This window comes from Phalacrocorax aristotelis, chromosome 12, assembly GCF_949628215.1.
Source record: "Phalacrocorax aristotelis chromosome 12, bGulAri2.1, whole genome shotgun sequence".
Taxonomy (NCBI): domain Eukaryota; kingdom Metazoa; phylum Chordata; class Aves; order Suliformes; family Phalacrocoracidae; genus Phalacrocorax; species Phalacrocorax aristotelis.
Genome location: NC_134287.1, coordinates 3,333,472 through 3,359,010, shown reverse-complemented (window position 1 = coordinate 3,359,010; position 25,539 = coordinate 3,333,472). Strand labels below are relative to the sequence as shown.

Genomic DNA, 25,539 nt, shown 5'->3' with positions numbered 1-25,539 from the left:
CAGAAACTGTTCCCTGGACACAGCTCTTGTGCCAGTCCACTCTCAGCTGCAGGTCACTTGTGTTTTTCTTCTGCGCTCAACTCTACCTTAAACATGAACTTGCACGCAAAATGATTTCCAAACAACTGTGAAGCGCAACCGCAGCAAAGGCTCCTGAGCGAATGAGCCCGGTTGTTTAGCTGCTCGGGGTGCCCCAGCCGGGCCAGAGCAAAGCAACAGTGAATCTCAACTTCTTCAAATGAGCCACACAGAATTAACACACCTCTTCCAGTGAGGCCATCCTTATCAGAATAGGCAAGCCCCACCAACAGATTTAATTTCATACGTCCGTGGGCAGCTTCTCAAACCTCTTGGTTTTCTTCCCAAAGAGTGGGTGGACGAAGTGGGGAAAATACGATTTCAGGAAACAAATCTTCAGGACCACCGCAGAATCTGTGACCCATTAAGCTTTCTGCAATGAACTGCTACACAGCATGTATCATTCATTAGCCATTACACACACTCTGCAGAAAAAGTCTCCTCCACCATGCAGAATGCCCACAGATAAATTCTGTGCCTGCTTCACGTCCCACCCTCCCTGTCTCTGCATCCACACTGTGCTGCACAGGGAGCGGTGGAAAGGGCCGCGACGTGAGCGAAAGGGTCACACTTCTACTCATGGCCTGGAGCAGCTGGGACTTCTCAGGCTCTGAGGAACAGACAATTCCTTCTGCTTGATACCTATTCCTTGCGCCACTGCTTTACCCAAGTCTACAGCAGAAAGTGGCCTTACTGTAAAAGTTGCTTTCCCACAGAACTCCTAAAGCTCCTCTGCCTAGATTTACATTCCTTCTGTTAAATAAATATAATAGCCTGCACCTCTAATGGCAGCTAATGGTTGTCTTGTGTTTCAGTAAAGCTTTAGCTCTTGACAAACAGAGATGGTCAGATTATTACATATCTGATGTGAACTGGAGAGTAATGCAATGCTAAATGGCTTAATGAGCTGGAAGAAAGTAAGCTCTGCTTAACCACTGTTTTTGCAGGCCTGCTAATATCTATAATTCGTCCAAATAATTGGCAGATAGATGATCTATACCAGCCAAGTAATTCTGGCCATTCCCACCTGGATAGTAAAAAATCTTGATGATTAAACAAAATGGCTGAATCTGTTGGTGGCAATAAATCCTTGTGCGTTGACACAGGATCTGAGCTAGCAGAGTCCAGGGACACCAGGGACGCTCTATGCTGGCTAGATCCCACCAGGGCAAACTGTGGTTGGGCTGGCAAGACAAGTAGCTACAACATTAGCCCCAGTGAAGAGGAGGTGGCAGAAAATAAAATTCAGGCCTTAAAGCATCTGCTGCTATTGCTTATATACAGCTTTCTGGAAGGTAGAGTTGTGTCCTTCCTACCATTCTGTGGTTCTGCATAGCCTCTTTGGCCTGACTCTGTCAGTCATCACGTGAAGCTCTGTCAAGACTGAGGTTTATGGAAAGATGGATGTGCCCTCACACCTCACAACCATCTTCCAATGAGAGAACCTTTTAGACTGTTGAATAAGACACCAGAAAGAAGTATGTCAGAGGAAAATAAAACCACCCTGATTTTAGTGAAGCCTCTTTCTTCTGGCTACCACCCACTCAGCTTCAGAGAAATAAACACTGCAAAGTGGACACACAGCCTCCAGTACCCAGACACTGATGGGGTGCTCTGGGATGTATTAAACTTTCTGACAAAGAGCAGCAGCACCAGTGAACTTGTAAGGTAACAGCAAAAATACACAGAGCAAAGCACTGGTCGTATATGCTGCTAAGGCAACCAGGGCTGGGGTTCCCTTTCTGGCACCGATCCAACACTTAGAAAAATGCTGCTGTTAAATGCGGCTCCAAGTCAGCTGTCAGCACCACCTAGCTTCTGGGCCTACACACTGTTGCTAACATCTGCCTCTGAAGAGCTGATCTGAGCCTCCATAAACTGTGTCAAATCTAGACAACCTTGTGTCTCTCATCAATCCGCAGTTAGAGTTAACAGAGCCGCTAACATGCCAGTTGCGCTGTGAGCAGGGTTTGCCATCAGCAAGGCTCCGTGCTTTATATTCTTTCAGGACATGTGACTGATGCTCCCTAACATGGAAATCATAACACACACAAGACTTGACAATGTAGACAATTTCCCCTCCTCATCTTAATAAACTTGTATTCTTGGTCCTTGAATCATTCCAATTACTTCTAGGACATCACCAGGAAATCAGGTAGATGCAAACCTTCTCGGCATGAAAACAAGTAGACAACACCCTGGAGAAGAAATCAAGAGAAACAATTCAATTTGATTTAATTGTGCTCTATCACTTTTGCAGAGAGATGGAAACTAAGGAATAAATCTACATGCCTCCTCTGAGTTTATGAGCTGACATAGGCTATAAGAAGCAAAAACAAAGTCTTGCAAAACCCAAGATAGTCGTGATAAGAACTTTCATTATTGGCCACAAGATAGTAAAGATAAGAACTTTCATTATTGGCCACCGAGTCAAAAAAAAAGCAATAGTCTTCTCATCTGGCAACCTCAAAACAGCCACTAGAGAAGCCCATTCCAGAGTTACAACAGTGCAATCTGGCCACCTTCATTTTCTCCCACACATGCTGTTCAAAGCAAGGCTTTTCCCTGTTCTCAGCAGCATATAACTGTGCTCTCACAGTGGAAGGATGAAGCACCATGGATTTGATGTGCACTTTCAACATGTTATTAATTGTTTTGAAGAAAAATGTGCACAAGAAACCTCAAGCACTTCTTCAATAGATTGCAACTCTGTTCTCTCTGCATCTGGTTTACACTTGCTTTCATTCCAATTTATTTCAAGTTAAGCCTCCTGGTTATTAACCGGAACAAATTGCTCTCATGTTCCCTTCAGCTCGGTAATCAGGGGAAGATTTCATACCCATAAAAACACATTAGATCGTTGTGATAACACTTTTGGGGGAAGGGGAGTTAATAAGAAACTCCTGCCAGCTTGAACACATTGGATGATTTCTCTTGAGCTAACGCGGGAGGATATGCTCCACACCTCCAATAGAGTGACTCAAGCTAGTGCTGTCCACATAAACCACTAACAAAGCATAAAGAAACGTCCTGTCATACTTCCTAGCTTTGCATTAAGCAGGTCCTTTTGACAAGGAAGAGTAAAGGAAGTTTCAGCTCATATGCCCTTGATTGTAAGTAAATCAAGAGACAGCTGGGAAGTTAATCTCAGATGTAGCATTTGCAGAGCATTGTCGTTGATGCAACACAACTCCCCCTTGTGATATACTGCCTTCCTGTAAGCAGTTGTGAGTCCTTTAAAACATTGCTTTCCTAAGGGTGACGTACACAGACAACAGGTAGCTATTTGAAGCACATACTGGTATGCTTAACCCAAAGAGGCACAAAACCTATGCCTAGGCTCTTCCATATAACCACGTGCAAGACTGGAGCCCCGAGACTGCTCCTGCGGCATCCACGTCAGGTGGAATTTTGCTGTCAACCTCAGTGCAAGCAAGGTCAGGTTCCTGAAAGCTCTGGCTGCAGTTCCCTCAGCAAACTAGACTGATCTCCGGGCTCACTGTTGCTGAAAGAGTGAAAGGACCTTGCTGACCCTTTCCACTGATCATTTTCACCTACATTAGTGAACTGAATCAGGTCACAAATGGACTCAACAAACAGCAGAGTTGGCAGAAGAAAGTGCAGAAGCCAGGAGCAAGAGCAGGAGACACACACGCTACCTCCCAACAGAAGTGCGTTAACCAAAGTACTGTCAGAGACGACTTCATAAAATGAGGTAAAACTGAGGAGCAGTTGCATAACAGCAGCGTAAGCCCAGGCTGCTGATGGAAAAGACAGGAAAGTACAGTAGCAAAATACTCCTGTATTCCTTAGGCCAGACAGCTTTGTGGCTGTGGGGCAGACTGGACCAGCTTGCTGATCTATCAAGTCTGCATTTAGCTGACCCACTTCACCCAATGGCCACAGCACCAGCACCGCTCACGCAGGGAGGGTGCAAATGCCCGGTCGGCAGCAGAGGTGTGCACAGCAGCACCCTGCTCACCCACAGCACAGCTGCCACATAGCTTATATCAGCTGGGAGCTTGTATCTCCAATACAAGGGTCCCAAGTGCCAGGAAGGAACTATTCTGTTCCGATTTACCTACCACCTGGTTGTATTAGTTTGTCACAATCTGATTATTTAAGGCTTCATGGAATTTAAGAACATGCTTGTTCCTATTTGGTACTAGGTCGTGATTGTGTAATTTAAGAGTCATAAGTTGTCAGGCTGCCAGCAGCACACTGTACACAGGGGCCGGTGTTTTTTGTTGTTTAACCATTGTTTAAGTTTAAATAAAATCTTAATTGCAAATGGAAAAAAATCTGCCTAGGCCATCAAGCCAGGTCGGCTCTGGAGAGAGTTTCCAAAGCCTGTTCTGAGCTTTATAATTGGGTAGCTCAACCCAGGCCAGAAAAAATTTACTGCAGTTAACAATACAAAAGGGCTTGCTTCAAACTGGTACCAGACTCCCACTCAAGACAGAAAATCAGCTGGAGAGCACCATCTGTTGGCCAGAAAAATTTGCTATATTGCTATCTTTTCGATTTCTCTAACTCAAAGCTAAACACACCTCCACCACGGCTGAGGGGCGGACCTCCCGCCGGCAGCTCCCCTAGCTAGGCACAGGAGGGTATGCCCAGCTGCGGTACAGCCCTGAAGGGAGCAGGAAGGCACTTGAACCCCTTGCACACCTACAGACCCCGCGCAGGGGCAGCTCTTTTACACTTAGGGCAGAAATTTTGGCTTGAACATATGCAACCCAATGGCCAGCTGCCGAGGGGAGGACAGTCCAGGCAGTCCCAGTGCTTTATTTCAGTGTAATTTTCCTCTCTGCCAATGACCTATAGGTTTAGTGGCTTCAGGGTACAACCAAGCTACTGGTGTTTTCTGATTCTGGCTTTAGACAACCACAGACCCAAAGGTCCATCCCACAGACCAGCAGCATCCCAGACCCATGAAACCAATGTCAAACTGGCACCTGGCCATCGGCTCTGCATGGCGCTGAGCAAATTCATCAGCCCCTTGGCCTCGTCCTCCCCGTGCTCTCAGCAGCATTTTCCTCTGTGTCTCAATATAGAAGGAGCAGGAGAGGCCTAGCCTACATCAGCCCCTGTATTTTTGTGACACTTGGTCAACACTCCCATAGAGGGCTGGCTTGTCCAGTAAGTGTATTTTTGACCACAGAATTCTGTTTCTGAGGATTCCTAATCCACACTGGTCTTATCTTTAGACTATCTCCATTTAGATGCCTAAGTTTAAGATTTCAAGCATTGGCCTATGAATCCTACTTGTACCTGCAAAACACAAGTCCCTGGGAAAACTTTTATTAAAGCTGACTAAGGCTTTTGGCCAGTGAAGCAGGAAAGAAATCTTAAGCAGCTTGTACTACTTTTTGCCTAATTGCCATTTGCATTTATTAAAAACCAGCAGGAAGGCATAAAAATGAAGTTAATGCTGTCCTTGCACCCAGGGAGGCTGGCCCAGGCCAGGTTCAACAACTCAGGTAACCACCACACTCTGGCACTGGTGCTCTCCTGGAAAAGCTCCTTAGAAGTCGAATAGGTTGAAGGTTGAAAGGTCTCACTCAGTGTCCACCTCCAGCGAGGTCAGGGGCACCTGGCTGCAGTACAAACGACAGAGGAGCAGAGCCCCACAGCAAAGGCACTGCCGCAGCTAACCCGAGTTCGGTTTCCCAATGCGACACCACCGGTTCAGATGCTGACTGGCCACGAGGAAGGCTCTGAACTGCCCAAGCAGCGAGTCACAGAGGGGCTATCTCCATCACATGCAGGTCTCTGGAGTATTTCCAGCTCCAGTATTTTTCCAGAGACTTTTTGCAGAAGCTGTACAGAGTAAAGTTGGATAAATAAAAAAATTAAAAGCTATCAGCGATAACTGTGAACTGAACTATTGGTGGTATCAGTGAATTAAATAACCAGTACTGTGTTTCAGTTTGGTCTAAAATGGCAGTTTCCTAAGAAACAGAAAAGCTGTTCTGGTCAAACCTGAGTATTTAATACATATTTTTTCTAGAAAGAAAAAGTACAGGGGTTTGGGTTTGTTTTTTTTTTTGGGGGGGGGGGGGGGGGAAGAGGAGGGAGGAAGTTCATAGGTAAATTCTGAGCGGATACAAACATCAAACTTCAGAGCAACCAAAATCTGGATGCCAATCAGAACATCTCAGCTGAAATCAAACACTGGCTGAGAAAGTAAACTTAACAGTGGCAACAACTGCAGCTCCAACATCTCTGGAAAGGTCTGCCCACCATAGCAAGTTTCCTGATCTAAAAATACAGGGTGAAACAATACAAAACTAACTGGATTTCATGGGAGGGAAGGGGTCCTCTTTTGTCCGAGCTCTTCCCCATGATCTCCATTCAAACTGGCCCAGGATACAGTAAGGGATGTGGCAGCACAGAAATGGAAAGGCAGGTCGTGGTAAACTGCAACAAGTGCTCAAATAAATCAGTGCTAATAAGCTAAGCTCTACAGCAAATTTCTGTTGCGGAGCAGAGAGGAGACAATTAAATCAGAAGCAAAAATTATGGCTGACAAATAGCTTGATACCATCAGGAGAAAGATAAATCAGCCTGTTCGTTACTCCAAAAGAGGCAGGCAAGGGAATCTCCAGCAGACAGCACCCTGTCTGAGCTGCTTAAGTGGAATTCCCCTGGGAGAAGGCCAGCAGGTCTGAGGTCTCACAGCCCAGAGCACAAATTGGAAAATAATGAAGCTGGTCTGCTGTGATTGCTAGAGAGGTGACAGCACTGCAAAACAAAGGGATTCTGGAGCCTGAATTAGGGCAGTGGGAGAGATCAGCTTGCACATACGGCAAGGGGTTGGGTTACATGTAATTGCTCCTGTGAAGAGTGGGTGGTTTGCAAGTGTTATGACAGCTGCAGAGCAGAGGATGTCTCTGCTATGAGACAACACAAAGCTGGACCAGAAAACAGGGAGGCACAAGTCACCAAGCTCTCATAATGCAGGGCAAGTACTTTGTCCCAAGGCACTTGCACTATGCTGGGACTCCAGAAGCAGATAAGTTTATCAGCACTTAGGCTCATCCGTTCTTTCCCTCCCTGCATCAAAGAAGCACACAGTGGCTCTACACAGACAAAGAAGTAAACTGCAGGGTAGCTAACAGGTCCAGTCGCTGCACAAATCCATGCATGTAAGTGGGACTTCATCTTCTCACAACTCCCAGGGCAGGGCTGGAGGACAGTGATTTTTCAGTCTAGGTCTATTGCAATTTGTTGGGTTTTCACCCTCATCACTTGAAGGCAAGAAAGCTTTAATTGCATGTTCTTAACGTGATAGGATAACTTGCCAGTATAATATGTATCCAGAAGTTCCTGGAACTGCCCAGCTAAATAAAATGTGATTTTTAACCTTGAAATGACTGATACACATCCTCACCTTTAACTCCATCCTCACATCTTTTATCTAGCGATGCATTTGGCAACCAGTCCCTCTTGCCTGTACTTTCTATTTAAGGTACTTGATGCTAATGAGCCAGCAGCAGGACAGCTAGCACATTCCTGCACTAAAAGCTCCCACACAGCTACAAGCTATCCTTAAGTCTTGCTGCTTTTAAAAAGCTCTATATCTGCATGCTGGTTTGGGCACAAAGCTCACAAAGCTTCCCCTTGCAGCCCAATAAACTGGGCGCTGGTGCCTTGCAAATGCACTCTCAGGGAGCCTGGCACGCTGCCCGCAGCCGAAACATGAGCATGCCCCTGGGCTGCAGCAGGCCAGCTGGCAGGGCTGCTCAGCCTGCTGGCAGTGCCACCACCACCGGCTCATCAGCCTGCCCCGCAGCACCTCCACCCCATTCCCCATCTAGCAGGACCTCATGGGTGCTGGTTTCTTCCCTACTGGCATCAGCACCCAAAATCCTTTGGAAATGCTTCACAATGGATGAGTTTGTGGTGCAAGCGGCGCATGTTCTCCCCTTCTGGTTTTATTCCACTGAGTCCTATTTTGCCTGCGCGGCGGTTGATCTCCTAAACTGCATTAGGGTACCACTTGGTTTTCCTGTTTTGGGGAGACTGGCAAGTGGAAAACAGAGTTGAGCAAAAGCGGGAAAGTTGCCCTGAAGAGCAGGACAGCTGTTAGCCTTCCCTCTGCCAGCGGGGAGCAGGGCAGCATTTTTAATACAGAGAGCAAGGCGAAACTCCAGCACAACAGCTCAGTTTTGACCCTGCAGCAACAAATATTATTCCACAATGCTTTCCATACCAGGGACTGCCATGGAAATGAAAGTGGAACCTCTATCCACCCACCTTCCTCCCTGGTGCCCAGGATTCCCCACACTTGACACTTGTGTGGCTGTTTCCTACAGGCCACTGTTTGCCCAGTCTTTGCTCAACCCGTCCCAAGCCGTGTGGTCATTTCCCCAAGGATATGAGCCCATTACAGACCTTAATTACATAGCCCACTTTAGCTCAGTCTGGACAGACCCAAGTGTTTTCAGCACAGAAGGTCTCTCATTTCAGTCCTGGGGGAACCTGCCTAGACAACCACCGCCACAAAACTAGTAGAGCCAGATTGTGCCTTGAAGGCTCGGGCCCACATGGGAGCATCACTGAGCTGCATGTCCTGGGGAGAAGATTGAAATGTGATTCTCCAAGAGGAGATGCAGCCCTTCCATCGACTGACAGTCATCTCTGCTACACTGAAAGCGCTGCCCCCTTCTCTTGCTCACAGTGAGGGTGGCTGGTGCATGATAGGTCCACTGAGCTCTGAAAGTAAGATCCAGAAAACTCCTGGGGAAGGCACGGCAGGAAAAGAGCAGTAAAGAGATAAAAAGTCCCTGTGTCTGCCTGCTTCAACACACTCTTCTTTAAAAAAGCAAGACCAGGTATCCCTGCCCCATGTCCCCAAAGAACACCTCTTGGTTCTGCAGATGTGCTTTCTCCTGGACCCTGCCGAGAGCTGTCTTTGATGCAGAACAAAACCATGCCCAGGCCATCACAAATTTCAAATGTACGAGGAAATCTAGGACTGAAACAGAGAGTGATGCTGCAGAAACCCGGTATCTCTCCTTCCACACCTCCCTGTCTTTGCAGAAAAGGCAGGCAGCTAGCAGAGTCGTTTGCTGCAAAGGGAGGCAAAGCAGCACCCACCAAGCCACCACCGCTCATCACACAGGAGCCCAGGCACCTGTGTGTCAGGTCACTCCGGCACACGCTGCGCGGAAGGGGAGGTGAGCAGGGGACCTGCAGCCCGGGGGCCACAGCTCCACACTCTGGTAGCTACTGCTTTCCCCCTGGTCCCCCATTATTCAATCATACTGTAATGGCTCATCAAACGTGTAGGAAAAGCCTATTTGACCCTCACTGAAGAAAAATTCCCTTGCCTCTGATTTAACAGATCTAGCTTTTTCAGCACTGAGAATCAGGCTCTTTGGCCAGTTTTCACTCCCACTTAGTTCTCTGAGCGTTTACCTGAGAAACTCAACTTTTCTGCTGTAACCCAGTACATACCAGCAGGACCTGGCCCTGCTAAGAGCCACAGGAGCATTGGCACTGATTTTGCTTGGGCTGCAATTCCACACTTAGTTTTCTACTGAGAGAGGGAAGAGAAAGCCCCCCTCCTTCTTCTCCTGCCCCCATTCTCACTAGTGCTTGCACGTTCTCCAAATCTACAGCACAATTTGCACAGGAGATTCTTTGTTATTTTTCTTTTCCTGTAGTAGCACAAATTTAACATGCAACAACCTTGGCCTTTTTGATGTCAGATATGACTCATGAGATAGACACTGGCTTTACTGATTAATCTTACTTATGCACATGTCTTATTTCTCCCCCATGACTTGCCAAGAGCATTTATTTCTGCTACACTAGGAACAAAATCTCAGCTCTGTCTCCAGAGCATTACATATTGCAGACTCTGTCTCTTTGGCCCTCTGCATTAATTTTCTTCAAATGACACCAAGGGGCCAATATGTTAAGTTTCCACTATTGGTCTGACAAAAATTTGGCTTCTATTTATAATCATTTGTGTAAAAAGCATCAGTTTGGGTTAGCTTAGACCTATTGTGGAGGGAATTGTTCTAGCACAGATCATTCCAAAATTGCTTTCACTTTCTGTACTTGCTGAGGTTTGTGTTTTTGATGCAGTGTAAATTGTATCAGGGATACTGACAACTCTCTGACGTGCAATTGGAGGTGTACGTTGGAAGGCTCTATTAATCCTAGCTTTGGTCTCCTGTCCTTTTTAAGAGGATTTCTTTATAGAATTAGGTATTGATCCTACCCTAGTTATTGGAGTTGATTCACAGCTCCATAACTCCATGGCCTGCTGGCATAAACAGTCTAAAATCAGATGAATGCTATGAGTAGCAATACACAAGATGCAACAAGGGCAACGTCAATTCCATACTAGGGATGGAGATTTCTGAGCCCCTCTGGACTCCTGCTCCAGTGTTTCATTTTCCTTACTGTTTTTTTTCCTTCATCATCCAGATAAAAGAATCTAAGATTATTCCTTACACAGTATTCTCCCAAGTCTGGGTATATCATAGCTGCTTGTGACCCATGCTACAGGGCTTCTGATGTTTCTTTATGCTGACTTGACTGTAATACATTTAGCTGTCATGAAATTCTTTGATATTTAGTCTAAATTTTGTTTTTTAATGTTGTCATAATACTTCTGGTTACAAATGAATGCTGTCCCCACCTACTCTACAGAGAGAAGGACTGTAAAACAGTGTATCTTCATCCAAAACGTTCAGAGAACACAAAGGTTTCCCTAGCAGTGAGAGGTCTAGGGTGGATCCCACTCAAAGGAAAAATCCCCTCTTCCCCACACGGTTGTTCATGGATATGTTGAAAAAATTCTTGCAGGCTTCCTTTCGATGCAGGAGCTACGAGCTGCTAGATCTGCTAGATCAGCCTGCTCATCTTGTGGACTCTTCCAGGACAATTCACTAGCATCACTCCTCAGAGCAACTTGGAAGCGTAATGAATGCTGGCAAAGTCACATTGGTGTCAGCAGCCTACCCCCAGAGATCTCTGCTCCAGCCCTTCCTTACAGTGCATGCACAGTGCGGTCATCTGCTCTCGCCCAGCAGTTCTGGGATCACTGTGTTCCCTACACGTGCCGAACAGCAGTGATATTGATACGCAGTAAGACACGTGCTTCTGGGAGTATCAACCAGCCTGCCTGCCAGCGGGTGAAAAGCTGCACCATGCCACCATTCCCTTACACAGAAAGGATGCAAATAACCCATCAGATAAAAATCTTGGGCTCTGTAAACCAATCCTAGGTCTACTTTATATTATTGTTGCAGCAAGACATAGGAATGGGGAAGAGGTGTGCCAACATCTGGAAAGGACTGAGCAAAGACATGTTTTTTCACAGAATCACAGACTGGTGTGGGTTGGCAGGGGCCCCTGGAGATCACCCCGTCCCACCCCCTGCGTGAGCAGGCACCCCCAGAGCAGGGGCACAGGGCCGCGTCCAGGCGGGGGGTGAATGTCTCCAGGGAAGGGACCCCACAGCCTCTCTGGGCAGCCTGTGCCCCTGCTCTGGCACCTGCACAGGGAAGGGGTTTTTTCTCATATTTAACTGGAACTTCCTGTGTTCCAGCTTGTGCCCACTGACCCTCAATTGTCCCTGTCATTGGGCACTGCTGAAAACAGCCTAGTTCCATCATCCTGACACCCACCCTTTAGATATTTATAGGTATTTATTAAATCCCCCCTCAGCCTTCTCTTCTCCAGGCTGAACAAACCCAAGTCTCTCAGCCTTTCCTCAAAAGGGAGATGCTCCAGTCCCCTGAGCATCTTGGTAGCTCTCCGCTGGACTTGCTCAAGCAGTTCCCTGTCCTTCTTAAACTGGGGGGGCCCAAAACTGGATACAGCACCCCAAATGTGGTCTCACCAGGGCAGAGTAGAGGGGGAGGATAACCTCTCTCGACCTGCTGACCACACTCCTTTTAATGCACCCCAGGACACCGTTGGCCTTCTTGGCCCCAAGGGCACAGTGCTGGCTCAGGGTCACCTTGTTGTCCACCAGCACTCCCAGGGTCTTCTCAACAGAGCCCCTTTCCAGTAGTTCAGCCCCCAGCCTGTGCCGGTGCGTGGGGTTGTTCCTCCCCAGGGGCAGGACCTTGCACTTGCTCTTGCTGAGTTTCATCAGGTTCCCCTGGGCCCAGCTCTCCAGCCTGTCCAGCCCTCGCTGGATGGCAGCACAGCCTGCTGGTGTATCAGCCGCTCCTCCCAGCTTGGTATCATCAGTGAACTTGCTGAGGTTACACTCTGTCCCATCATCCAGGTCATTGATGAATATGTTGAACAGGACTGGACCCAGCACAGACCCCTGGGGAACACCACTAGTGACAGGCCTCCATCCAGACTCTGCCCCATTGATCACGACCCTCTGAGTTCTGTTGTTGAGCCAGGTCTCTGTCCGCCTCACTGTCCTCTCATCCAACCCACACTTCCTTAGCTTGCCTGTGAGGATGCGATGGGAGACAGTGTCGAATGCCTTACTGAAGTCAAGATAGACAACATCCACTGCTCTCCCTCCATCGACCCAGCCAGTCATGCCATCACAGAAGGCTATCAGGTTGGCCAAGCATGATCTTCCCTTGGTAAATCCATGTTGACTGTTTCTGATAACCTCCTTGTCCTCTACATGCCTGGAGATGACCTCCAGGATGAACTGCTCCATCACCTTTCTGGGGACGGAGGTGGGGCTGACTCGCCTATAGTTCCCCAGGTCCTCCTTCTTGCCCTTTTTGAAGATTGGAGTGACATTTTAAAGCAGAACTTACTGGCTTACAGTCTTACTAGGTGCCCTGAAAGAAAGTATATTAATACCTTTTGTATGCACCTAAACAAAGGTATTGCTCTGCTTTGCTGTACCTAACCACATGGCAAAACACAAACCAGAGCTCGTACATCCTACAAGTACACACCGTATACGCTACTGTGTGGCAAGTATTAAACTCAATAAGGTTAAGTTAAAAACATGGGGCTACTCACTGAGGAATCTTGATCTCAAGTTTTGGCTTTTGATCACTTCACAAGTAACTAAGAAAATAAACTAATGAGGTAAATGATTGATCCATGTTTGGAAAAAAATATTGTAATGATATATAGAGCAAGAGAATATAGCTAACCAAACTATCCCTTGCAAAAACAGACCAGCATGGACAGAGTTCCAAACACCTCAACCATTCCTCTTGCTAGCTACATCGTAATAATATTTGGCAGCCTCTGGACTTCAGGAAATATACGGTTTTATATGCATGCTTATGAAAAGCCCAACAAATTTTTGCAACCTTAACTGCATCTTGCTGTAATGAAAAGCGTCTTAGCAGGGGCTCTGTAGAGCCTGGATCTGCTCCAGTGAAGTCTGTGGAAGGTTGCTTATGGATTTCAACATTTTAGGCTCAAATCTAAAAAGATTCATTCACACAAAGAGCCTCAGTGAAGCCAAATAACTAGGCTTAACCTAGGCTGCCCTGAGATATTTTATTACAAATGAAACCAATTCCCTTTGAAGATAAGGGAATGCTTTAGTCGATGGACTCTATTTTGCTTTTGGCTAGATCTATGTAAATCTGGAGTGATGCCATTGACTTCATAAGAACCTCATCCCAGATTTACAGTGATGTCACAAGGAGCAGCATAGAAGCCCTGGTTGATTGAAAATGAGTACCGAAACCTTTAATTGAAACTGAACCATAAAGTAACCAGTGGGAAGATATTTTCTCAATTGCACTTGTGATTATTTTTAATTTGTAGTTAATTATTAACGTCGCCATTAAACTCTAAGAATTCACATGAATCAGCATATCTATGTGAGGAATTGACCATACCTGATTACCTCCAATTGTTGGTTATAAATTATTATTTTTTCTGGGTAATCAAGGCCCCTCATGGTGTAGGGTGAGCCAGAAAGTCTAGTCTGCTTTGATAATGTATAGATATTTGGGATTTGCAGCATATTGAAAGGCCCACATTTTCTTCTGTATAACTTCCCCCAAGTCAAACACATCCAAAGTGAGGTGCAGAGAGAATTACATTTTTTCTTAGGTAGACTCTCAATGTTTGCTTCCAAAATATTTGAATTTTGGACCAAAATAAGCGAAAAACATATGGAAAGAGAAAACTTCAGGCATAAAAATGCCATATTCTTCAGAAGTCTCTTCTCCTGAGAGAAATGCATTTTTGAGATACCTCTTTTCCACACTATTCATAATGCCAATGCATTAAGCCAATGGCAAATACATTAGGGTTATGCCATACTTTTAAATGTTATGTAATGTATCATTAAGAAATCACTTGAGTTCCTGGGAAAGTCTACTCATTGCTTTATAAATGTTTAAGGCTCAGAGGGACCATTATCATAATCTAGTCAGATCTTCCACTAAACAGACAGCCAAGCATTGAGAGGGAATATATTATGCATATCGTTAGTAGTGAGGCTTTGTATAGCTGGCCTGGACATGGAAGACTCCATGGTGCCACTTGGAAGTTGCGCTGTTCCTCTAGTCTTAACTTACCAGGCTAAGCTTGTGGAAATTCTCAAGGTAAATTTATTTACTCAGCCATCTTAAGAAATAACAAGATACAGAGCTAGGATTATACAACAGCATAGCCACTTACCTCATAGATGATCTTCACCTTTTCACCCCACTCTAACTTGCATCCAATACTGCCTACCATTAGATCATGGCCTCTAGAGGCACTTGATGGAGGTACGGTACCTTTGAAACCTCCCAACACGTGTAGTTAAACCCCTACGCTGAGTAAGGTCCCTTACTGACACTCACCTTGGATCATTATGACACAGAAAGCAGGCTGCGGGGGCATTATTATTTCATCAGTGATGTCAGTAGCCAGGACATTTATCCAGATCCGATTTCATCCTCCAACAGGCTCCTTGACTCAGTAGATGTCATAGGGTCAGGAGATCTGGGGAAAAGTCCAGAGCTGAGGAGAAGGAGAACGCCAACCTCAGAATAGGTCACAGAGGAATGCGATCAAACACATCATACCACAGATAATGGCAAGCCACTGTCAAGCAGCAAGATGGAAGATGCTTTCCTATTATTCCTAGAACTGATATGCTGGGTCTAATCTATAACCCTGTGCTTTACAACAGTCTGATCAGCCTCTTGGCTTCATCTTTCTAACTCCCACCTCATGGCCCCTGGATCTATTTAAAACAGCCCAACTAAAATTATTTTCTTGGCCTGTTACTTGACCATGTCACATACACCAAACCTGAGCCAAAGGAAGATCCAGTCCAGGCTGCGATTCAGGTCTGGGTTTAAATCAAAAGAATGCTTGTGCTTTGAGTAGACAGAATATTAACAAGTAACAATAATGTAATAGCCTGTAATAACAAGTTTACTTGCAAGAATACAGTCACAGATGAGTCAAAAGAAGGAAATATTCTCCTGGGTGATACGGTTTTAGGATTAATACAGTATGAAAACAGATCTCCAGACACATACAGACTGATCCAAAATGCAGTAGGGTTTGTTTGGCACCAAGCTCCCAATTTTGACTCCATCTTAATAAAAATCAGAGTTGTATTTGTTTTTGTATCTTTCCCCTAACTTACATAAACTGATTTCAACCAATCTGAAGAGCAAAACCTTCCCAAACTACCAAAGTTCAGGGGCCTCTATTTTTGCAGCTCCAACATTTTTACTAAGACATCTCCTACTTTGTGACATTTTAATTATTCACAGCACCAGCTCTCTGCAAGTGGAACATGCTGTGTATTCTCCATTCACTCATTCATTAGTTTTAATTAAACCCTTTAATTTTATTTATGCTGTCATGGACTGATTAACAATTTGCAGCACAAACCAGGAAGTCTTAAACAGCACCTTGAGAAATCTTCCTTGCTCTAAACAGAGATCTGCTATAATAACTACAGATCTGCAGGATTATGTTCTGAAAGGCAAAAGGAACCACATCAGCAGCTTTCCCAATGCAATTTTCTTTTAGCTGTTTAACAAAACATATCTCAAGGCCTTTGGTGAGAATCACAGATGATGAGGTGTCCAAGGGATTCAACAGAATGAACGTGCGGACAGGCACCGTGAAAGTTCCTTTATTAAAGCAGTATATGGCTGAGCTGGAGCAGCATGATGCAATAGGAACAGTGGACCAAGTCCCACTTCAGCACAGACTCAGGACATTTTAATTGTTGCCAAAAGGACAAAAGGCACTGCCTGGAACTTGTTAAAGGATAAATTCATGGAACAGCTTAAGTGACTCTGAACAGGGTCTGGATAGCTGTAACTTACACATTTTATTATTCTTTTAAATTCCTGCCATCCATTTGAAGTGTCTGTAACTTACACCTTCTGACAACAGACCTTCTGTCTCTCAAGACCTTCATCACAGTGATATTAGATCACCTGGGCCCATCAGCATGTTTCCTATATATACCTCACATAAATTCAAAGATTTAAGTCCACTCAAAGCAGCCACCCGTATACTTCTGCACTGCCCTACTCAGCAGTTAATGCTAGTCCCCAGATTTCATAACAGCCCTTCCCTCACACTTCACATCTGCTCTTTCCTCTCTGGTCCGCCTCTACACGTTTCCTTCTTGCATCTTTTTCTGTCCCCATCTGCACATCCCAGCTCTGCCACACTTGCTCCCTCAGCAGTGTTTCGTCTCCCCATACCTGTCTGGAAACGACTGTCTCAGAGCACTTTTTCCCCCCTTTCCCTGCTGGGTGTAGCTGTGCTCACCAGCTGAGGCGAGGCAGCTATAAGTCTAGGAGAGGAAGAAATAAACATCTCCATTGAACCGAGCTCATTGAAAGATTTGGGCAGGATAACCAGAGCTCCTGGGCCCCTTCTCATACCCCACTTCCCTTCTCCACAAACCACCTTTACTCCTGACAATGAGGAGTGGGAGAAAGAACAGGTAATCATACTCCCTCTCCCCCTTCACTGGAATTAACTTGCAGGATTTTCAGCCACCTGGTCCCTACTTTAGAAATGTAAATTCCAGCTCTCTGCTCAGTACAATATATGCTTTACACAGCTCTAGGTTACTGTCAACTGCTGTGGAGTCCTCAAATAACTCTACACATTTTTCTGCGGTCTTTTTGTGCAACCTATCAAAATGCAGTTTACAGACATGGAAGCAGACCTACCATTAATAAGAGAGCGTGCGTTACCTAGCCCTTATATGGTACAGAATCCATGCTGCAATGGGAGGAGTTAATGGGGTAAAGGGGGAGAGAGAAAGTCTCCTCAGGGACCACAGTCGTCCCTACATAGCCACCATCATTAAGTCAATCCCTATTATTTTGCTTATAGGCTTGCAATTGTGGAGAAACAAATACAGCGAGGCACTCACATTTCATCTTCCTGGCCTCTGTTTTGAGTACAAACTGAGGCCAGACAGGGAAATCTGTTTGAGTGTGTCAGTCTAAAGTGAACTAAAACAACACAGCTCTTTATCCTTTGGCACAGCCTTCAAAATCTGCTTACACAAGAATTCAGCAATGAGCTATTTATAGTGCCTGAACTACCTCCAGGCTCTTCGCATAAGGTTGTCCCAGGAGAGCCCAGCTAAGACAAAGCAGAGCAACGCGCGCTGAATCTGCCTGCCTCATCAGGAAGGTTGAATTTCACTCTGGCCAGAAGCATTCTGGGCAACAAATTAGGCCTCCCATAAAGTATTCCAACGAAAACAGAGGCCTTAAAAAGAAATCAGTGTTTTGTTCCCTTCCAAGACATGTAAATCATTTTAAATTGCGCTATTTTAGAAACCTTTGTGATTTCTTTTAGGTGATGCCTCCCTCTAGTGTTAAAGCAGGCAGGTGGCTGCTTCCAGGTCTGTCTCTGCCAGCCTAGTTTTTGAGGAGGTGGAAAATTTTCGAGTACTCGAATATTCATATGTTTCTCTTCATGGCACCATCTGACAGCTGAAACCCAGTCTTAGCGTGACCCTGCCGGCGAGCTTTAGGACTCATCATACATGCTAGTCGCTGCAGGGAGGCCTAGCACAGGCCATCAGCGGGGGGGAAAGCGGCAGCCTACAGCTGCCTGGGTAAGATGGCAGCAGAAGACCCTGGTTCTGGGATACGAGGGACAGAGGCTCATCATAAGCGTCCCACTGAACAGCTACGAAGTACACAAAATGTGAAATGCTGGTTTGCCAAGACTCAATAAACTCCCAGGTTCAACTTCCCTCTTCGCCTGCAGAAGATTGATGCAATTGCCCTGGCAACATCCTATTACATGCTTACTCAGTACTTAAACCTAGTATGTATTTGTTTGCTTTTTATACAGGCCCTTAAAACCTACTGTGTACACACAGCTATAAAAGATAGATAGCAAATACACATGTGAAGCGATGATCTGGCTGCAAGCTGAGGAACAGTCCTCTACAAGCTGCAGCAGATTTGGCTAGAAGGTCACTTTTTTCTTCTTGTAGAGAAACATGCAGCCCAAATAAGCACAAACGTGGAGCTTTCCTAAAAATCCGGTATTAACAAGAACTTCCTTACACGTGAGCCTTCATCCAGCAATATTTGTTGGAAATACAAAAGGTAAGCAATCTAGCCATAGTAAAGTAGTAGGATAAACTTTCACTTCTGGAATTTGTTCCCATTTGCAGTCATGATTTTTCCAACCTAATACTGCACTAGGAGTAGATTTCCGCATTTAATTTCTTAAATGCACCACAGCAGGGAGAAGGAGGGAGAAAAAAACCCACAGTTTTATTTCTCTGCAGTATAAAGAGTAAAAGCTATTGCTTGCCAACTACACAATTATTTTCAAAGAGCTTAGCATCTCTCTTAAGTTGATATATTAGCTTTATTATGCTGGCATGGCTCTGAGAGACACTTGCCATGCAACTTGCTGGTAAAAGGAGATATAGATGCTTTATTACTGTGGATGGAATTCCCATTTCTGCCAATGCTGCCAGCAATTCTGTGCCCTCCTGAGAAGTAATGTGGCTCCTAAATCATTTATTATCTATTTTCATCACAACTTCACAGTCTTAGCATTCTTTTACAAGTGTCAGTGTGCCTCAGTGTATAGCATTTTCACCACCAACACAGAAATCTCCTAGGGCGTTGGCTCAGACCCACAGCTGATATTTCACCAGGAAAGGGTTGAAAACTAGAGAAGCTAAACTGATATGCACTAAAATCTGCCACTGACATCTGCTTTTTAACAGAACAATGCTGCCTGTGAGTGCTAGAACACCCTGTACCTGATTATCTGACCCCTCTAGCATGATGTTGGGATTTTCAGCTTCTAAGCTGACCTCAGGCAGGACAAGTGTATCCAGCTGATCAGCTCAGCCACAAAATCAGCATTTCTAGGAACAGCCATAGCACAGGGAAGCACATAACCGCACAGGGAAGGTTTAGATGGAACCTGAGGTGTCCATCCCGTTGCAGACCTCTAAGCAGGTAAGGGAAAGTTTATTTTCCAAAAATTCAGTCTCAAAATTTTACAAAGTTGCATTTGAGGCTTCTTCCAAAATTCCATTGGAGTCTTCCCTCCACTATGTTTAACAGGCCAGCCCCTTATTCCAGCACCCGGGGTTTTTTTTAAAGCTAGTGTGTTTCAGGCCACTTGAAACATGTTTTTTCATAGCAAGGGGAATTAGCCCCTAGAACAATCTACCAAGTCATATAGTGGGTTTTCTACTGTTCAATGTATTTAAATCAAAATGTGACATCTTGCTAAGCCATCTGTGCTACCTCAGCTCCAAGACACAGGCCTGATGTAGGAGTTACTGAGCGAGAATTTTTGCTGTGTGTCACACAGGAGGTCAGAAAACATGATCTAATGGTCCCGCCTGGCCTTAAGCTCTATGAATCTATGAATAAATGAAAATCTTAGGCCTAAGCACTTTGGGACCAGGAGCGTCTTTAAATATTTAGCACAGCACTGTGTCTACAGGGACTGCTCCATAAATAAGAGTAGCAGTCACATGCCTGAGGCTCAGCCATCTCAAGTCAGCTTAATGCATATAAACACTTGCGTGATGAGAGCTCGAAGACAATGTTCAAATCCTGGGGCCACTTAACTCTGAAAATGTAGTGGTTCAGACTACTTATTTCTTAGCCGGTCAGTCCGAGGCTTTCTGTGCCATTGCTCCGTTGCAATCAGTCGTACGTACAGGATTTCCTCAGAACAAAATCCATAAATACATTCTGTCACAAATTCCTTCCTTAGCCTTCAGTTTGGCAAAATACATACTAAAATCTGTGGAGGAAAGGGCTAATTGAAAAAGCAAGACTAAAGATTTGGCCAACTGTCAGCAGGGCACACCCTTAACAGCACAACCCAGCCATTAAAGGGCTTGAGAGGGTCGTGTCCTACTAAGAACCAGGGACTTAGATACGGCAGGTTATTACTGGGTACACTGGCTACATCACTGGGATGTGTTTCTCACAGAATTCCCAGGCCATGACTCTCGGGATAACTTACAGTAGGAAACTGAAGAAAAATGCTGAACTAAAAATTAAAGCACTGCCACTTTCCCCCTCATCACTGACAATAATTTACAGAACCTGATTTTTCATTATCCAATTCAGAGTCACAAAAACAAACTGCTTCCTTTCCAAGCTGTTACTCTATCTGAGCTTCCTTGGAAGCCTGTTTGTGTTTCCTCACAGCCCTCCAGAACCGACAGCTGAGCTCTGAGCTGCTTTCCACACTCTTGTCAGGATCCTTCCCAGTAATCCCACAAGGCTGATAGAAAGGGAAGACAGTCACACAATTTAATTTCCCAGTCTTGCTAATTCAAGTAAAAGAGCATAATTACTGCATGTCAAAAGCTGCCAGAACCAGCTCCAGCAAGGATTTAGTGTCATCACTAATGCTTGCATGAGAGGGGGGTGAAGATTGTGGATATATTAACATTAACATTAAAAAAACCCTAACCAAACAAGCAGAACTAGTCCTGCCCAGGAAACCACACTGCCAGTAATTTAGTAGAGTAGCTGCACTGCCGCTAGCAATCATCTCCATGTAAAAAGAATTAAAGAAAATTAAGGTAAATGCAATTAAATACTGCAGTAAAATACTGAGCAACATGGATGCATGGAACTCTACCATTGGCTATGTGAAAGGATCAGAAGACACGTGTGTATGTAGCTGAGAGCAGACTTGAACTTTGATTCTTCAGAGGTTCATTTTCTCCATGAAAATGACTGCACTGAAAATATAACCTCAAAGTCACTCTGGTTTTTAATGTGGATTTTGTACTTTTACAGCCTTTGTAATGGACAGTGCCAGCCAACAGCTGAGGTTGGGAACAGATTAAAACCATAGATCTCACCTGCTAAAGCAAAACTATGTGTTGAGGTAGAACAGGTAAAGAAAGGCATAGTATTGGAAATGCATCAAGGATGGACCACCACAGAACTAGCTTTAAAGGCCTACAGAATCTACCCCTGCCATGACTTTAATGGAGCCACATTGATTGTCAACTGCTGCGAGACCTGGCTTCAGCAGACTTCAGTCAAACAGCCTTCATTCACACCACCTGGGAGGTGGACCCAGTTTGCAAGAGACTAGTTGCACAATAGGCTTATTATTATACATCATTCCCAGTGTATATGGTGTTTCACAGACAGATGACATTGATCAGTCTCTGCTTCCCACATTTCAGAACACTCCCACAAAGTTCATCTTCAGTCCCATACATCCCCTCATACACAGAGCACAACAGGTATCTTTAGGAGCAAGATCCACCTGAGACGTTTGCAGTCACAGTGAGGATACCAGTGTAACTGCTTTGTCCTGCGAGTACCTGCCTTGAAGCCAGAGTATTTAATGTTGGATTATAGCCTCTTTCTTCTGGACTTAGTACTGACCATCTCCCACATTAGTAATCTGTTAACCCATTGTCATGGTTTTAGCTAGGATAGGGTTCATTTTCTTCACTGCAGCTGGTGCAGTGCTATGCTTTGGACTTAGTATGAAAACAACGCTGATAACACACCGATGTTTTGGTTTTTGCTGGGAAGTGCTTGTACTGGTCAAGGGCTTTCCAGCTTCCCAGGCTCTGCTGGGGGTACAAGCAGCCGGGAGGGGAGGGGGCACAGCCAAGAGAGCGGATCCAAACTGGCCAAAGGGATATTCCATATCATGTAACGTCATGCCCAGTAGGTTAACTGGGAGGAGCTGGCCGGGGGATGGAGGCAGCAACTGCAGCTTGGGGATGGGCAGCAGTTGTATCGTTCATGTTTCTGGTTTTTTTTTCTTTTTTTTTCCATTTCCATTTTATTATATTATCATTATCGTTATTATTATCATAATATATTTTTAATTGTATTTATTAAACTGTTCTTATCTCAACCCACAAGCTCTCTTTTTTTGTGCCTTTGCTCTCCCTATTCTCTCCCCCGTCCCACAGTGGTGGGGGGAGTGAGCGAGCGGCTGTGTGGTGTTTAGTTGCCGACTGAGGATGAACCACAGCACCCATAGAAGTCTGTTAACATATAAGAAAATCTTCACTCATTTTCCTCTCAGGCTTGGGAAAGAAGCAGCCTTTCATTTGAAAACTCGTCTCCTAGCAAATAATACAAAGCTGTTTTTTGCTTTTTCCAGGACAACTTATCTTCTCCCCCTAATTAATCAGTTTCTGGAAAACTGAGCCTACCCCTCGGTTTAGTTTTGACAACAGCTTGATGTTGCTCTGTCCTTAAATGCCCCCTGGTTGCTGCCTTTCTCACTCTGCTGAAAAACTTTGCACTTCACACTTTCAATTGTTTCATCAGTTACAAAGCATTGTTCCCTGTATTTAGAACATGGCAACAAAGGTTAAAGGTAAGCCTCCTCATTTTAGTCATTAAATACTAAGCAAAGGATATTTGCAGTTATAACATATTTCAGAGCAAAGGAAACAAAAGTGTATCACTGAGAACTGTTTTATTTGCCTGCTGACCTTTTGGGTCTCAGCTTTACAGGCCTTGGAGGACCAGTTCTGTGTTTTCTTGAGGCTTCCAGACATTGGGGACTGGAGGGGGAAAGGGCATGGAAGGAAGGTGAAGGAACATCTTCAGTCAAGGACCTGTAACTGTAGTTCAGAATAAAGCCAGGGCACCAACAACTTTGAGAGTTATTCGTTAATACTCAAGGAAATGGAATAACGTCTCACAGGGAGCTGGCAACATGGAGAACTTGGTAGGATACAGTATTTTACTAAAACTGTCAGTGGTGGTGATTTATGAGAAAAAGTAACAGAACTCCTACTCTTGGAGCAAATGTGTAGGGACTCTGTGGGTGAGTTAGGTATGCCACAAATTTGGGGAAAAAAAAAGTTTCAATTACATTTGAAGTGCTTGAATCACCGGGTACTTCATTTATCAACAGTGTTTTACTACAGCAATGTGGGCTCCATCAATGCACTGTAGGAACACAGCTGAGAAAATGTCAGACAATCAATGTCTAGAGAGGCTAGGACTTCCCTGGCACAAGAGAGATGGGGCTACTGGAGAGAGTCCAGCAAAGGGCCACTAAGAAGAGTAGGGACTGGACCATCTGCCCTGTGAGGAAAGGCTGAAGAGAGCTGGGACTGTGTAGCCTAAAGACGAAGGGAAGATCTCATCTATGTGCACAAATATCTAAAGGCAGGGTATAAAGAAGACAAAGCCGAAAATCTAAAAAAAGTTATCTTCCCTCCCTATACACCCTAACCTACACCCTTAAACTTTCATGATTAAAACATTACATCTAGTCACACACAAGCACCACCTCTGCTATGCCTCTGTTCAACAACCGTGACATGCCTGCATAGTTACAATCACAATCTTCTACATTCAGCATGACTGATCAGTAGAACCTCGGATTTTATATGTGTTATCTTTACTGGACAAGCTTGCTTTCTCTCTTGGTCTGCAGCATTTTGTTGAAATTACATGTGAGAAGAATAAGGTATCATGACTGTCACCTACTGATACATGCCTTGCCTCCACCCCTGAATAATTTACAAAATAATAATACGTTTTTTTAAATCTGTGTCTTGTTTTAAGACACTCATTGCAAAAAGAGGACATTAAGAATACATGGAGCAGGATAACTAAAAAGCAGTTGAAGAAAGCAACTCTGTGGTCAAACTGAATCACATATTGTTCCCTGAAACCGAGAGTTAAACTCTATCTGCCTCAGCATTTCATTAGCAAAACATTTCCAAATGCTATGTATTTATACGCTGACAGTTGGTCCAAGGCTGGTAGTCAATAAATTCACTTATGCTGCCCAAAGGAAGAGGAGCTGGATCCAGGATTGTCATGCCACTGAAACAGGGAGACAGAAGGAAGGAGAAAGAAGGTAGAGACAGCAAAAGGAGCCCTGGAGAAAATCTAGTTTTGTGCTTTTGTCACTGTCCTGGTTTCAGCTGGGACAGAGTTAATTTTCTTCACAGTAGCTAGTATGGGGCTATGTTCTATTATGGTGTATGGTGTATGGTGTGTTCTATTTGTGTTAAAACCAGTGTTGATAACGTGGAGATGTCTTAGTTGTTGCTAAGTAGCACTTACACTGCTCAAGGACTTTTTCAGCTCCCCAGGCTCTGCCGGGGGCACACGGAGCTGGGAGGGGACACAGCAGGGACAGCTGACCCCAACTGGCCCAACAGACGTCCCACACCATATGGGCTCATGCTCAGTATATAAAGCTGGGGAAAGAAGGAGGGGTACATTCGGACTGGCGGCGTTTGTCTTCCCAAGTCACCGTTACGCGTGATGGCACCCTGCCTTCCTGGGGATGGCTGAGCTCCTGCCTGCCCGTGGGAAGGAGGGAATGAATTCCTTGTTCTGCTTTGCTTACACGTGCAGCCTTTGTTTTACCTGTTGAACTGTCTTCATCTCAACCCAGGAGTTTCCTTTTACTCATGTTTCTCTTCCCCATCCCACCGTGGGCGGGGGGGGGGTGGGGGGAGTGAGCAAGCGGCTTCGTGGAGCTTAGTTGCTGCCTGGTGTTAAACCACGACCAGAGGGTTAGGGAGAAACTAGAAAGGAATGCAGGAGACAGAAGAAACCACCGCTGCAGAGCCCAGCAAGCAGAACCGGAGCCCTTAAAGGACTGCTCCTCTCGCCAGCTGCTTACTAACCTATGAGCAATACTGCTGCTAAACCCTAAGCTGCGCAGCACCCTCTTCTTCCCTTGGAGGAACCCAGAGTCCATCAAATTACTCTATTTGCACAACAAACAACGTTTGTTTTTCAGGACTTGGCCTACTTTACAACCGCTAGATCACGTTCCCCTTCCCAAGCCTTTCAAAGGACAATCACCTGACGTGATTAAGGCAGGTCAAGGCGGGAAACGAGTTTTGAAGCGGTCCCGGTCGGTAGCTCCTTGCGGCCCGGGCGCTGCTGCCAGCAGCGCCACCCGCGGCTGCCTGCCCTCAGGCCCGCCGGCAGGCCGCCACCGGTCCCGCTCTCAGCCGCGTCACGCATGCGCGTCCGTGACAGGCACCGACGTTGAGGAAGTGACGCACGCGCGCATGGTTAGTGA

General features: G+C 45.3%; 1 long non-coding RNA gene across 2 annotated transcripts; it reads right to left on the bottom strand.

Annotated features, from left to right (window-relative positions):
• Nucleotides 1-1,665: 1,665 nt before the first annotated feature.
• Nucleotides 1,666-25,512, bottom strand: LOC142063896 (uncharacterized). Of its 2 annotated transcripts, none has more exons than XR_012662925.1 (3): nucleotides 25,317-25,512; nucleotides 14,847-15,006; nucleotides 1,666-2,276 (listed from the first exon to the last, which is right to left on the bottom strand). It is a non-coding gene; the product is annotated as an uncharacterized LOC142063896 (long non-coding RNA). The 2 variants fall into 2 exon arrangements; XR_012662924.1 differs by lacking the exon at nucleotides 1,666-2,276 and adding an exon at nucleotides 5,453-5,901.
• Nucleotides 25,513-25,539: the final 27 nt, after the last annotated feature.